The 14,778-nt window shown below is 40.8% G+C and overlaps 1 protein-coding gene across 1 annotated transcript in view; it reads right to left on the reverse strand.

The window, feature by feature from the left end:
- HAO2 (hydroxyacid oxidase 2) overlaps window positions 1–14,263 on the reverse strand; it is a 30,338-nt gene extending 16,075 nt beyond the window's left edge. Inside the window, exon 1 of the mRNA XM_063393483.1 lies at window positions 14,244–14,263. The gene's annotated coding sequence lies outside the window, so the exon portion shown is untranslated. The remainder of the gene's footprint in view (window positions 1–14,243) is intronic.
- Window positions 14,264–14,778: the final 515 nt, after the last annotated feature.

Genomic DNA, 14,778 nt, shown 5'->3' on the forward strand with positions numbered 1-14,778 from the left:
CTTCTCTGATTTCTTACAGTGTCTTGAATTCAAGGCATTTTACTATCCTGGGTTAGTAACATTGTCTATCACAACAATATTCTTCCATTTTAGGCCTGGAATTGAAATCACCTGGAGCTGGTTGAAAGCTAAAGGCAGAAGATGTTTTCCACACAAAACTAGGTTTTGTTTTGCATGCTAGGTTTTCCAGATTATTTCTCCAGGTCATCAAGATCATTTAAAGTCATTTCAAACCCTTCAAATCTATTCTGTGTTATGGTTTTTTCCATATTATTTGATTAATTTAAAAGTTAGCAATAGAGATCTCAATCATCAAGTTAATTCTGAATATCAAGGACTACTCTCCAATTATATGTTTCAGTCAGTATTGCTCTGAACTGCTGAAAACTGTACACAGAGAATATTTCCTTAGCTTGCCTCTTAGAAGCTCATATGAGACAATGTTCCAAGCATCACTAAAGTTAAAATAATCTTTCCCTAGCCACAAGTCCCATCAGAGGAACATATTAGACTGGTCTGGTGTGATTTGTTTTTAATAAATCCACCCTGGTTGCCACTCACCTTGCAGTTGACTCTGGAGGTTAACTATTGCTTCCCCTGCCCCCTCATCATTGAAAAAAATGCAAGAGGCAACACATTTATCTCTGTACCTCACAGTTCCCCAAAGATAGCAGCTATTAGTGCTGGCATTGCTTCAGACAATCTTCCCAGTATCCTAGCAGGAATTTCATCAAGTCCAGCTGATTTGAAAACATCCAACACATCTAAGTCTCTTTCATGATATTGCTTGGTCTTGCAGCAAATTGAAAACATTCTCAGACATTCTTAGCAAAATGAAGGTCCCAGGCAGTAATTTTGAAATTAAAATATTCCCCAACAGGCTGGAAAACCCAGGTAGCTGGGTCAAGCTGATAGGTGTGTAAAAAGCCAGGCTCAACATGAGTATCCTTATGGAATAAGAAATGGGAAATTTCTGAATCCTCAAGAAAATGACAATCCAGAAGATGCAAGTAATCCAGCAGGCAAAGGGAAACAAACATAATGAATTTTATACAAGGTGCCAATAAAAGAAACAAAGAAGTTGTGCACTCACTTCTGCATAACACTTGAAATCTCAAGAAGGAGATAGGGAAGCAGCATGTTTGGTACAAGATGCAGACACTGATCAACCACACATATTGGAAACCTGGAGCAAAGAAGACTATCAAAGGGACACTAAACACAGGATATAAAATACAGAGATAAACCATGCATTGAAGGCTCATCACCAAAACAAATCTACAGGTTCACCATCTCAAGTTACATGAAGTCTGTACTGGTTGAATTTCCAGGCCTAAAACGGAACAATATTGTTATGATAGATAATGTTACTGACCTAGGATAGCAAAATGCCTTGAATTCAAGAGACTGTAAGGAATCAGAGAAGCAGGAAGAGCAGTAGCAATGGGAGACATCAACAGCCTCCTGCAGACTGACAAATGTCATAGCGGCAGATGAAAGAGAGATGACATTTTTGGGCTCTGTCAGCAATTATTCCATGGAGCATCTGATCTGAGCCCACAGGAGCAAAGGCAGTCCCCAGCTTTGTGGTTCTAGCCCTTCCAGTGGAAGCTCCACTCTGTGACAGTGACCACAGAGGGCTCAGCTTCACCAGCTCTGGAGGAGCACTGTAGGCCAAATGCGCCAGTGCCATTGTCCTCCGCTTCAAGAAAAGCCATGCAGGAATGAGGGAGCTTGTTAAAAAGAGTCTAGAAAGGTCAGCAAAGAGAAATCCTAGCAAACAGCATGGAAACTTCTGAAGAGCACCACACTGGAAGCATAACACCGCTGTGTATGACCTATTGAGAAAGGCTGGAGAATGGATTAGAGGAGGCCAGCACATATGAACAAACTTGCCAAGTAAGCAAGTTTATTAGCAGTAAAAAGGCAATTTCCAAAAAGATGCCTATTGTATCCAAACCAATAAAATGAAAAGAATAGTGTTGTCAGGCAGATTAAAAGCAAAAATCCTAAAAGAGTTTGAGGAGAACTAGCTGAAGAAATCAAAACTAGTACTTCATAAAAAATGTCTGGAGAAAAATCTTGCTAGGGGCTCTGCATGGCCAGCTAGAGATTAGGCAAAAATCAGAGACAGTTAAGCCATTCTGCAGTGCTTTTCAATGGGAAGAAAAAGGGGAGCGTTTTCATATGAGGGAAAATGCAGAAGATACGTCTGAAGTCAAAGAAATTGTGGATGAGATTTTGTTTCAAATAAACAAAGAGAACTATTACAAGCTGCTGGAGTCAGATGATACCTAGCAGAATTTAAGAATGGAAACCCTGAATTGCCATTCACCATGTGCAGCCTTCCATTTGGAACCTCTTTGGGACCTGAAGACAAAAAGGTGACATCCATGAAATCAACCTTTAAAACAGGTCCTGGGGGACATCCAGTTCTTATGCTTCATAGCATTTTTTAAGCTTAGAAATGTGAACAGCACAGCTCCAGAAGACCAGGGCATGCTTGTGTCAGAGTGCAAATTCTACTGTTGACAAATTATTAACATTCAGTAGAGAATTCATCCTTCATATAGGAAGAAATAGAATATACTTCAAGTGAGTCAAAATCTTTGTGTAAAGAGAAGTCTTCTCTGAGAGCTTTCCTTGGATATCTCTGAAGGGATCAGCTGCAGATTGTCGAAGACGGCCCTGTAGACAGGATCTGCCTTAATATGTCCCTCACCAAAGCCTGCTATGTACACTAAATAGCCAATGTATAAGAAGGAAGTTCATTAAAAAGAATTAATTGAAATAAAGGAAATAGAGAGTAGTGATAAATATTTTTCAGAACGGATGTCTTTGGGGAAGCTACACAAGGATCTGTGCTGGAGCTGAAAGTATCCTTGATCAAAACAGAACAGTTTTCATACACCTCTTTCTTACACAGAATCCTAGAACTGTTTGGGTTGATAGAGATCTGTAACAGTTCTTGCAGCAGAATGCTGTGGGAAATGTGTCAAAGACTGTCAGTACAGTGTCATTAGCCCTTTTGGGTGACCAGTCTAAGGGAGCACCATAGCTAAATTCAGGCCAGGAGAAAGAAATCATGCAGGAGTCATCCTCTACCTTACCTACTCATTATCAAAGGCGCCCTTGCCATCAGACTCTTCAGAGCTCCTTCTTGATCTAAGTGCAGTAGAAGGTACTGAGATGCCGTCTTTCTAGCTAGACTTTCTAACTCTTCTATTTTGCATTTTTAAATAAATGGAAAGATGAACATTCTCTATAACCACAAGCTGCAAATAAAGATTTTAGTTCACATCTCATTCCTTAAATATTGACAAATAGTTTAACAGTTCACAGCTCTCTAGGCACAAACACACTTCTCTGTTAAGTTTGCATTAGGATCAGTTCTGCTGTTCAGCCTGTATTTCCTATTCAATTTTTTCTGACCATGCCAGGATGTCGTCAATATAGTTCTAGTCCTAGGCTCCTTTTTGCTTTACCCTCCATCTCCTTCTTCATCCAGATCTTCCTGTTTTCTTTATATTTAAATAATCTTTATTTAAAAAACCAAAAAAAACCAAACACACCAAAAAACCATATATTTGCAAACTATCCAAAATTATGAGACCCGAAGGAACAGAAACAATTCCTTGAGTTTTGTTTGCTTTCTTGAATGGATATGCTCCACTGAAACCAGGCATGAATTTGTGCAGTTTGAGCTCCTCTCCTGCTAGATTATTAAAGAGCTCTTTGGAACCTAATATCTACTACAATGAGAAATTTGAATGACTGCAGCATTTTCCGTGAGGTTTTTATTCTTTATATGCACCATTTTTTTTCTCATCATTTTATTTTAGGGCAAATGAAAGCTTGGGGAAAAAAAAAAAAGGCAATCAGTCTTCTTTAATTAAGGGTTATCATCCCCTCTGGTGAATTTGTGGAGAGCAGGAACAGGATAAATTTCTCTTCATTTCCTCTCTGGGACTATTAAATGCAATGCCGCTAATTTGTCTGTGAATTAAATTTCCAGCTCTTTTTCCAGCTCTTTAGTGCTGGTCTTATCTTTTATTTTACTGCAGCAGGGGAAGATGCAGTACTGTGTTAACTGAGGTATAGTGGAGGGAATAAGCTTTGTATTCTGCTTGCTTTTTCTGGTATTGAATTTCTGTAACAAAGATAAGTATATGTAGAAAATAATATATGTGGCTGCTCTAGGAGTCAATTTCTTATCAGTCTTCTCAGCCTATTGAAAAAAAAATCTCTTTTAGATAGAACACTCACAACAAAGTTGAATCATTCTTTTTCAAATGTAGCATTATTTCACTGTTTACACAGATTTCATGCATGTCATTTTTGCTGGATCCTATTAGCCAGAAGGGACTATGGTAGAAGCTTTAAAAGCAGCCCCTTTCAATGCCTTCTCATGGAGGTCCAGAGCCTTGGCAAGGTTTGTGTGAGGGGCAGGTGTCAGTGCCTGTGAAAAGGTTCCTCAGGCTGGCCTGAAGGACACCAGAACTTCTTTGCTGTGCCTTGATTCCCTGTAGCACTCCCTGCTCTGCTCCTTCCAGAAGCAAGGGCAGTCCTACCCTCCAATCAAGTGTCTGTCCTGATGAAAAGGATTATTTCTTGAAAGTAAAAAAACTTACAGAGTAAACAGGTTCTAACCTAGCAGAACAACGTATCTACTTGCAAGGAGAACTCACTGACAGTCCTGTATGTTCATCTTGTTTCTCTTCCTCTCTCCCAAGGGCTTTATAAATGTTCAATGGATTTTCCAGCTGTGTTGTTTTTGAAACCTGAAGTTTGGCCATTGCCCTGTTAGTTTGGATGTTGCTGGGAAATGTTGCTTACTTGTTGGCTACTGCATTGCTCTCCTGCTTACTTTTTCTCCAGCAATGCCAATTCTTTCCCCTGTGAAAGCATTATAATCTCAAGTATAGTAAATCAGCTCACCAATAATGTCACCATAAAGTTTTTATATCTCATTTTGCATAATTAATTTGCAATGGTTTCACATTTTTCACCCAGCTCCAGGCGAGAGAGAAGAGGATATTCAGCCTTTCTGGGAGCAGAATTAAGGTTGGACTCCAAGAATGACCCTAAGGTAAATTTTAAATAAGACCAAGATCTATTTTTACCTCCAATGTCCCATGATTGGACTGTGCTTTACATGTGACAGAGTGAACAATTAACAAGCTTATACCAAATTTAAAAATTTGTTGACCATTACCGATCAAAACAAACAAAAAAAGACTAAATATTTTGTTTTAAATGTAACAGATGGTTACATTTACATGTGAATTGTTCATTATGCAAAATATTTCTTGCCCTGTTTACTGTAGGAGTTCACTAACAGCTATCTTGATATGGGACTTGGTGCTTCTAGAAGAAGCCTTTCTATGATCTGCTGTTCTACTTTTCCTTTACACCTATATCTGTCTGGTAACCTACCAATCAAATGGATTACTCCATAAGTATTTATTTATCTATTATATTTTATGTGTGTTTGTAGTTGTACTTGAACTACAGTTTTTCTTACAAGCTTTCTTAGGTGGCTGAGGAAAGCAAGGACTTTGTGGCTAGGAAGTGGCTGCAAAGAATAGCTCGTAATTCCTATACTCTACCTCACCTTTAGCAATTGACTTCTCTGGATGTTCTTTCACTTGGGGCTTCTATTTTTATTGAGGGAAAATGTCCTGCAGAATATGCTATTTATGGCATCCAAATAATGGTGTAGGACACCTGAAAGAATGCTATTGGTAAGTGGTCGCCTTCTTGTCAACACTTCAAATTTTTTCTCCTTATCTCTAGAAATTTTGGCATGTCGGTCTGGCCTGGCCTAGGGCTATCACACCCTAGATTCTAATCAGACTGAAAGATGGAAACTGATGCAGTACTGATGGATGATCCACTGGTAAAGCAGAGAGAGCACAGATCTCTCCTCATCCTTCTGGGTTCTTTAGCATTGTTCTGGTACCTTGGTGAGACACCAGTTGTAGGTGATGTGGGATAAAGGATGGTGTTGTTTCCTGGCAAGACATATTCAACAAGCACTGTTGAATCTCCACCATCAGCCTCTTTATCTGTGGAATCCATCAGGTGTTTTCTCTGCTCTCTACCTGCTCTTCTCAAAGTTTATGATTCGTGGCCTCAGTCCTTATGGCTGTGCCCTGTGCAGCCCGAGTCCACCATCCCTGAAATGATCCTGGAAAGTGCAGGGCACAATCACATCAAGAAGGCACCATCCTCAACAGAAAACAGATCCTAATGACTTCTGAAAAATGGGACAGAAAATGCCTTTTTGCATTTTAGAGGAAATGAAGAGAGCATAGAGGGTAAGGTCAGTCAGTGGTGACATGCTTTGGAGGAACTTCTGGAAATGGAAATTTGAATGCATCTTGTGTGGCTCAACATCTGCTAGAGTGGAAAACCTGGGTGATAGAATTGGATCCAGGTCTGAATAACATCTGTATGTGGGTCAAACATATTGCATATATTTGATCTGGTTAGGCTCCATGGTTTAGACCAGAGCAAGAACCAAACAAAAGTAAAAAAAATATATAAAAATGGAGTCTGTTTCTATTCTCTGGCATGTTCAGCACACTTAAAGTAGCTGTCTTATCTTTTTATGAAAAACATATATGTATTTGAAGTCCTTTTCTCCACCTATCCTTTCCTCAATGAGGCAGGGTCTGGGTTTATCATTTCCTGCTACAAGCAGGCCTATGACACAGGAACAGAGGCTCAAAAATTATGTTCAGAAAATAAAATAAAAATGCTTTAAGCAATCTACCCTCTGCTCATTACAAGGAATCCATATGCTTGGAGATACAAAGCCAGCCTCTTCCCTTTCCTGATTTACACGGAGGACGTTCACAGCAGCACAGCATTTCAATACACTGAATACAGATGTATAAGTCATGCTGGCAACAGTGGATAGTGAGAGCCCCAAACCCCTTTGTGAAAACACATATGAACAACATCAAGGTTAAAGCAGAGCAGTTAATTCTGCTTTCATACAGCAGAGGCCTGCTCCCAGAGCGTGTTACCTCCTTAGGCTTAGATCCCTTCCATTTGCACAGCTTGACAGTACGAGGACAACTGATGCTGGAAGAATATGGGCTCAGTATGTCAGCCCAGCAAAAGGAGATGAATAAGTATCATACAGATGGTGTGTGCCTAGAGGAGAGGACAGGATGGAGACACTCTCCTTACAGCTGGACCAAAATTTAATCATCTGTGCACCTGGCTTCAGACAAAGTCAGAAGAGAGATGTGGTTTTAGTTAGGGATGTAAGCTGCATCACAAAGGCAGAATGTCTATTAGTTAATGGCTAGTATCAGTTTTCATGCCTTTTAAGACAATAAATATTTTAAATATCAAGGCCTTTTTCTTTCATGTGTGTATCTATTTCTCTTAAGTGCATTCCACTGCTGTCTGTTCTCTTCTCCTCTGCTCTGGTCTGCAAAAGATTATACATGACTTTGCCTGATGTCCACCTCCAAGCCCTCAGTCGTGGAAGGTGTTCCTGGCTCACCACAAGTCATAGTCCATAATTATTTCATAATTCCTATTACCTTTGAGAGAGGATTTCACATTGGAAGACTAGGCACTCAGTTTAACAAAGACAGTGAAAATTATGGCACAGTAGGGATCAAGCACTTCTCTAGGAGATGTGAGTTAATTCAAGAAAGAGAGTGTGAAGCTGAGAGAGAATAAATACTCCACCTGCCTACACGTGTCTGGGACTTAAATGGAAGCACAAGAGCAGGCCTGTCTGGCATGGTCAGAGAAGCTTCTGAGAGTGTCCAAACTGCAAGCTGGAGTCTGAAATCCGTGTCTGGGTGATACAGAGAGTTATTGTTTGATTTGCCAGAGGTGCTCTCCCCCATTCCACCTGTCCATCATCTCATTTCCTCTCCATCAGTACTTGTGGTATTTGGAGTGTGTTTCTACATATGAAGGATTTGTTTCTTTGCAGGTTTTATTAGTAAGGCATGCTGTTATTTTGCCCCTATGATGGGGAATACACTGACCTCTCATTTGCTTTGCTCAACTTTGTTCTTTTTCCAATCCCCAGTCAGCTGGCATGGCAAGGGCAAATAGTCTTGCCTCCTCTTCTACGTGTTTTTTCCATTTCAGCTCTTTGCATTCATTAGACAACAATATTAGTGGTGTCTTTTTGCACTGTCACATGCAATAAAAATGTCCAAGTGAGGAGGCAGACAGCACAGGTGAATTGTACACCGTTAAGAGAAACAATGCCTGTGAATTTAGGAGAACTATCCACAGGCTAGACCAGCTTCAGGGATGGGACTGAATCCCCTGAAAAAACACTGACATAATTTATTTGTGATAGATAATTCCACTTCCTTCAAGTTTTTGTTATAAGGATATCAAATGTTTATGAAACTAGCAGACTTTGTGTTTCCAGAGCTAAGAGTAGGATCTAAATAGTAGCTAAAAACTATCTGGAGGATGTTGGCATCAGTCAGGTGGTAGAGAGACTGAAGAGCTTCAGGGACATCAGAGCAGCAGCTCCACGACTTTTATTTCTCATCTCACATACAAAGATGAATAACCCTATATTGACCTCTGGCATCATCTGGTGACAACAAAACATGACAGAAACTCAAAGAGTTTTTACCATAGGAAACTTTTCTGTCTTTAGCATGGGTTTTTGAGAGTGCAGACTTCATAAGTTTTGTGATTTTCTGTGAGCAAAAGCCTCCCTGCAGATCTGTATTCACATTCATCTGTGTATGTGATGTGGATCATCCAGGTCTCTGACAGTTAAGTGGTTAAATTCTCTGTAGGCATTTCAGCATTATGACTCTTCTGTATTATAATCACTAGAAACAAGGAGAATATCCACCTTTATCAAGCTTAATGGATAGGTAAGTTTGTAATCACTTGTCTGCTGCTGAGGCTTCTGTGCCTAAAACTAGATTAACTCTCCAACTTTGATAGTCATCTGTTCAGAGGTGTTTAGCTAAACTGAGTAGATACATCAAACGTTGCTTTCACATTGTCCTCTGAGAACAATCTGTTAGACCTCAAGCAGCTGGGGTCCAGATTGGAAAGAAGATGCCTACAGCGAATGAGTGTGTCATTTAATATCATGGGCTTCACAGAAGGTGTTAAAGGGAGCTGGCATGCAAGACATGCAAGGGACATAGGGATTCAATCATACACTGCGCAGTTTCAGACAGCCCAGTTGGAAAGAAAGAAAGAAGTGACATTTGTGCTATTATGTAGGAATGATTGAAAAGACTTTGAAGTCAATGGAAAGATTTTCTCTGAATTCCAGAGCTCTGAATCAGGTCCTGGATAGTCTTATACAGAATGACAGGGAACTTTCATCTTCAGGATTTCATTTCAAGGGACATGGCATTAAATGGTCTTGACTAGCTGTAAAGGCCAGTTTATCTCTAAAATGAAATGGAAAATGTTTGGAACTTCATGACAACTTCACCTGTCATACACTAAGCAACAAAGATCTAGACAGCTCTACTGAGATGTATACATTTAAGCTAAACTTCGATATAGCTATGATAGATATGGAGAGAAAACAAGCTCATAGGGTGAAGCTAGAGAAATGCAAAAACCCTAGAGCTCCAGGGACACTGCAACTACAAAAGATATGCCAAGGGGAGCACAGCACTGCCCCAACCTGTCTCCCTCCTTCCATAACTTTCTATTTGGCCTCACCCATGTGCTTGGCACCTCACCCTCACCAAAAGCCTGGTTTCACTGCTCCACCCAGGGTTAGGGTAAAGTTTAGAATTAGGTTTTAGAAAACTAAAACACCAAGAGTTCCAGGGATGCTGCAACTAGAAAAGGCACACAAAGGGGAACATGGCACTCCCCCATCATTGCTCCTTCCACACCTTTCTATTTGACATCCCTCATGTGCTTGGCACCTCACCCTTACCAAGGCTGCTTTTAGTGCTCTGCTTAGGGTTAGGCTTAAGCTCAGGCTTAGGCCTGAGAAAAGCACAAAGCCTAGAGCTCCATGGACATTGCTCATTACAGAGGGCATCCAAATGGGAGCATCTCATGTCATCTCCTTACATTTGATTACAATCACTTCTTTTCAGAATTTTTTGTATTTCTCTCCATCAATTTTCCTCTCATTGTAAGTCCATCCCAGTCAGTTTGTTTGTCACTTTTTCTCTGACTTTGAGATTTCATTTCCTTTCACAAAATGAAGTTCTTTATTTTGTGAAAGAAAATGAAAGCTTGTGATTTCAACGAGGATCAATTCAGCAGTTTGGCCCATTTCCCTGCACTTCATGTCATCCCATTCCTTTTTATTGTTTTCACCTTGGATTTTTTTTTATTTTTTATTATTTTTAGCATTTCATTTTACAATTTCTTCTCCAGTCTCTTTGTTTCACTTCATTCCCCGATTTTGGGATTTCAATGGGTATCATTTTGGCAAGGTTTGGTCCATTTCACTGCAAAAAAAGAACACCCCACTGCTCAAAGCTTGCTCCCTCCACACATTTCTTGTTGGCACAACCCATGTGCTGGGCACCTCTGCAAAGGGCTTCTTTCACTGCTAGGCTTGAAAAAAGCACAAAGCCTAGAGCCCCAGGGACACTGCAGTGACAAAAGGCATGCCAAGGGCACTGCCCCAACATTGCTCCCATACCCATGTTTGTTCACAGACCTTTGTTCTTATGCAAATCTACGCAAAGACCAACCATTCCACAAACATCCTTAGGGAATGTATCCTAGAGTGCATCATAGCTGCAGCCAAACCAGCCAGCTGTTTGGAATTTGAATAAGTGACACTTCCCTAACATTTGAACATTTATCATATAGAATTTACTTAACCATTTATACACATATATATCTCTATATCTCATGTATGTATCTCATATATATATATATATCATATGTATATGTACATTTACAGGTTAGGTCTTGCCATCTGAGTCATAACTTTTGCTCCTTTTGACTGGATTCACCCAATTTGTCAGTAATCATCTCTAATGTTGCCGCTATAACCAAACCCAACAGGCAGACACTCAGCTGGTGTTCATTGGCACAACTCCACTGACTTCAAAGGCCCTGAAACTTTCAGGTGTGGGCACACCAGCCATGCAGTGAGGGGGTTTACTATCATTTTCTCTCATGTGGTGCCTTTGTGTATGCATCCCAAACTCTGTTGCTGACACATTGGAAGCTCATGTCTAATTTACGGACTGCTCTGAAACGTAGGTCTTTTTCTTAGTCTTCATATTTCCATGGCTCCCTTGGTGAGTAATGTGTTTTAGATAATTTTCCCCATATGTATTGGGTTTTATGCTTTCCCAAGTAGGATTTCATTTTGTCACCCAGAGACCTACTCTCCGATTCTTGGGTTTTTCTCTATTCCCATCACCCTGAGGTAGTACTCTCATGCCTGCAGACAGGAGAAAGTTGAGCCCCACCCTCTTGCGTGAAAGAGCTAGAAAATATCAACATTATTCTTCAGTGTGCAGTGTGTTCTGCAAAATTCTGGAGAGCTCTAGATTGTAAGCCAGTTTTCAGGCAGTTTTCAGATTGCCTGTTATTGACAAAGCATTTTAAATTGTGCTACTAAAACCAAAGGCCCGAGTCTAGAGTTACAGCATGATTGTCACAATCCTAAAAAAGAGACAGGACAAAGCAGCTTAGCACTGTGGAACCTTAGCAGCAAAGCACTCTTAGCACTTCCCAGTCTGGCTGCCTGTGTGCCTCCTAAAAGCTAAAACTGCTTGAAGGCTGCTCTGGTTCATCTCACTGACCTCAGGCAGATGGAAGCCAGATGAGGTGAGGACAGGAAGAATGTGAAGGTGACATGCTTGCACTGGTGACCTGGAGAAGGGACAAAATAGGAGGCAGTGTGGCTGGCTTCCTGCAGTGCAGGACAGCAACAGGGGTACTCAGAGGGCCGTGTCAGGCACATTTGAAGCTGGCTCTGTGTTAAAGTTCTCATGTCATGTTTGCTCCACCTACTGCTCTCCCTCTTCCCATTCATCTCACACACTACTGAAATCTATTTTAAAAGCTTCTGTCTGACAAAGTCTACTTTCTCTTCATGCTTCCATACTGTAGATCTTGCTACTTATCCTTTGACAGGTGAGATCAGATGCACAGCATCAAGGCTCAAAGATAGCACCGGATTTAGGCCGTCAAATGATGTAAATGCTGTTGGGAAGCAGCTGCAGCAGAAGGCAAGATCAGAAGCACAGAAAATTTGCCAAGAGCCCTTCACAAAGTTGCACAGGTCATAAGGTGGCACTATCCCAACTGCAAAACATGGCCAGAGCTTTTCTCCCAGTCTGGATTAGTTTGTCTGGACTATAAGACTGCAGATGTGGTGATGCTGTACCACAAATGACTGGCACATAGGACTTAGGAGCAAATATTTTTAAACAGAGTAGAAATTAGACACAAAGAACACTTTCTTTGTTTTTAATAACATTATGATTGCTTTTGTCAGGTTTTCCAGATTTGTTTCTGCTATTATCAATCTTTCATACTCAATAAAAACTGTATTTTCAAATGGAAGGGGAACTCGCCTGCAAAAAAAAATATAGCCTGCATCTACCCTAAACATCAGTCAACAGCCAGGCCCAGACAGTAGAACTGGTGATCTGACACCTCCCAGTTAAAGCACTGCTACTGCCCCTAGGTGCAAACTTGATGTGGAAACCCATAAAGGACAAAGGGACAGCAAAGTGTACAGAAAAGTTGTAAAGTTCCTGGGTGGGGAGGAGCATTGCAAGGGAGCTGTGTGGAAGGCAGGGGTTCCCAAATGCAGCAGAAAGCAGAAGACTTGTCAGCGCATGAGGGAGAAAACTGAGAAGGTCAAGATGTGAGATCAAGACAAGGCAAAACGTTGTGGCCCCTTTATATTGTGTAAGGGACCACTTAGCAAGTTTGAGGCCAAACTGCCCTTCAAATTTCAATGTTCCTTGGCTCTTACTTTTATACCCATTGCAGAACTAAGCCCCGAGTCAATCTGTCTTGCAATCAGCTCTCCTTGTACCACTGCACAGTACATTGCCTTTTATTGGATTGTGTTTCCTGGCGAGCACATCTGAAATATCCACGAACACTGGAGTCACTAATACACAGTAACAGGATCCACATTTCCCTATAATCTCATTCAGTTCCTGATACTGCCTAGATATGTGGTTTCTTCTACAATGAGAGTTAATGCCTTCACAAATTTAACTAATTCATGCTCAAGAGCCTTTTGCTGAATGTTCAGCTGAACAACCTTTTGAAAGTATCACATGCAGCCACCTTCTCTCCCACCTCCCATTTCAGAAGTGCAGTGTCCTCTCAAATGCTTTTTGGTGCCCAGATATCCAATCCGAGGTTTTTCATGCTGTTTATCCTATCCTGTGGTTTTAAAAGGACAGGGCAGGGCAGGACATTCCCCTCCCCCACCACCCCTCTCAGATTTTAATTCAAGACAACTGAAATGCTTCCTTTAGGCACTTTTCTCTAGACCAACTTTCAAGCTTGAAATATTTGATTTCATTAATGCAAACTTGCTGCTGTATATTTTATTAAAGGGTAAAGCTAATTATTATGCCTTTTAAAAAATACTGTATTAAATACAACAGTCTAATACTAGAAATTTCCCAATGAACTTATTAAAAACATTATGACAAATTATACCAATAAAACTAATGAGGTTGTTCACACTTTTATGTAGTGGAATTGGAATTAAGAAGCCAGCCTAGGAAATAATTTTACCTAGCTCCAATCATACATAAGTATGCAGTAAACACTAAAATAACACAAAAACTTCTAGATGGTATTTAGAAAAACAAGAAATAATCTATTATGTAAATACATTTCTGATCATGAAGGTAAGGAAGGTAGCATTCATATTAAGAAAAAAAAAGAAGAAAAAAATCTAATAAATAAAGGGTATATGAAACATAAGCAGAGACTGTGGATGAATAACCTCAGCTGTGGTATTGTGTGTTCTGTTCCTGGATCCCTGCCAGGAAGTTGCTGCTGTTTGTGATCCCTGCTCCCCCTCCTCTTTCTGCCTTTTATGGGCACCCCCATGTTCACTCACACTATCTTCTTTCCTCACCTGTCCTATCTCTTTTTCCTACACAGCACTCTGTCAACCTCCTCCACCACAATTTCCTATTGCCTCCTTCTCTTCCTGATCACTTGTTTTTATTTCTCTGCTCCTGCCCATGATTCCCATTCAGGCTGTTCATACCCTGGACATTCTGACTCCCCAAGTAGCCTACCTTTTTGCAGCTCCCTTTCTTCTCCCCCACCTTTTATTTCCTCAGGAATTCCTACTCCCTTTTCTAGGACACTCCTGTTTTGCAGCTGCCTGAGCACTGCAATTTCTCACACCAGTCTGAATTTGCCCTCACAGTTTGCTCTGCGGGCCCACCAACAAAGACCGGGGTCTCCCCTGTCTGGCTTCTACCTGAGCTATGTCCATCCATCTCCTCTCCCCACTTTTCCTCACCCTTATCTTCTCTTCCCTGCAGTCATCTTTAGTGACAGGTACTCTGCAAGGAGCCACTTTCTTTTTTTTTTCTTCTTTATTCAGTCCTCGTCGCCTTTCATCATGGAGTCAGTTTGGTGCTGTTCCTGACCTGCTGAACCCTTGATCTCTTTCACACACCTATTAATCAAGCTGCAAGAGGAACTGTCAAGAATCAAGGCAAGTATGAATCCCAGTCTCCCCCAGATCTAGGAGATATTTTGGGATGTTTTGCCATGTGGGTTCACAACATGGCTTTGTGATGGATGGATGGATGGATGGATGGA

The sequence above is a fragment of the Prinia subflava genome, chromosome 3 (assembly GCF_021018805.1).
Source record: "Prinia subflava isolate CZ2003 ecotype Zambia chromosome 3, Cam_Psub_1.2, whole genome shotgun sequence".
Lineage (NCBI taxonomy): Eukaryota > Metazoa > Chordata > Aves > Passeriformes > Cisticolidae > Prinia > Prinia subflava.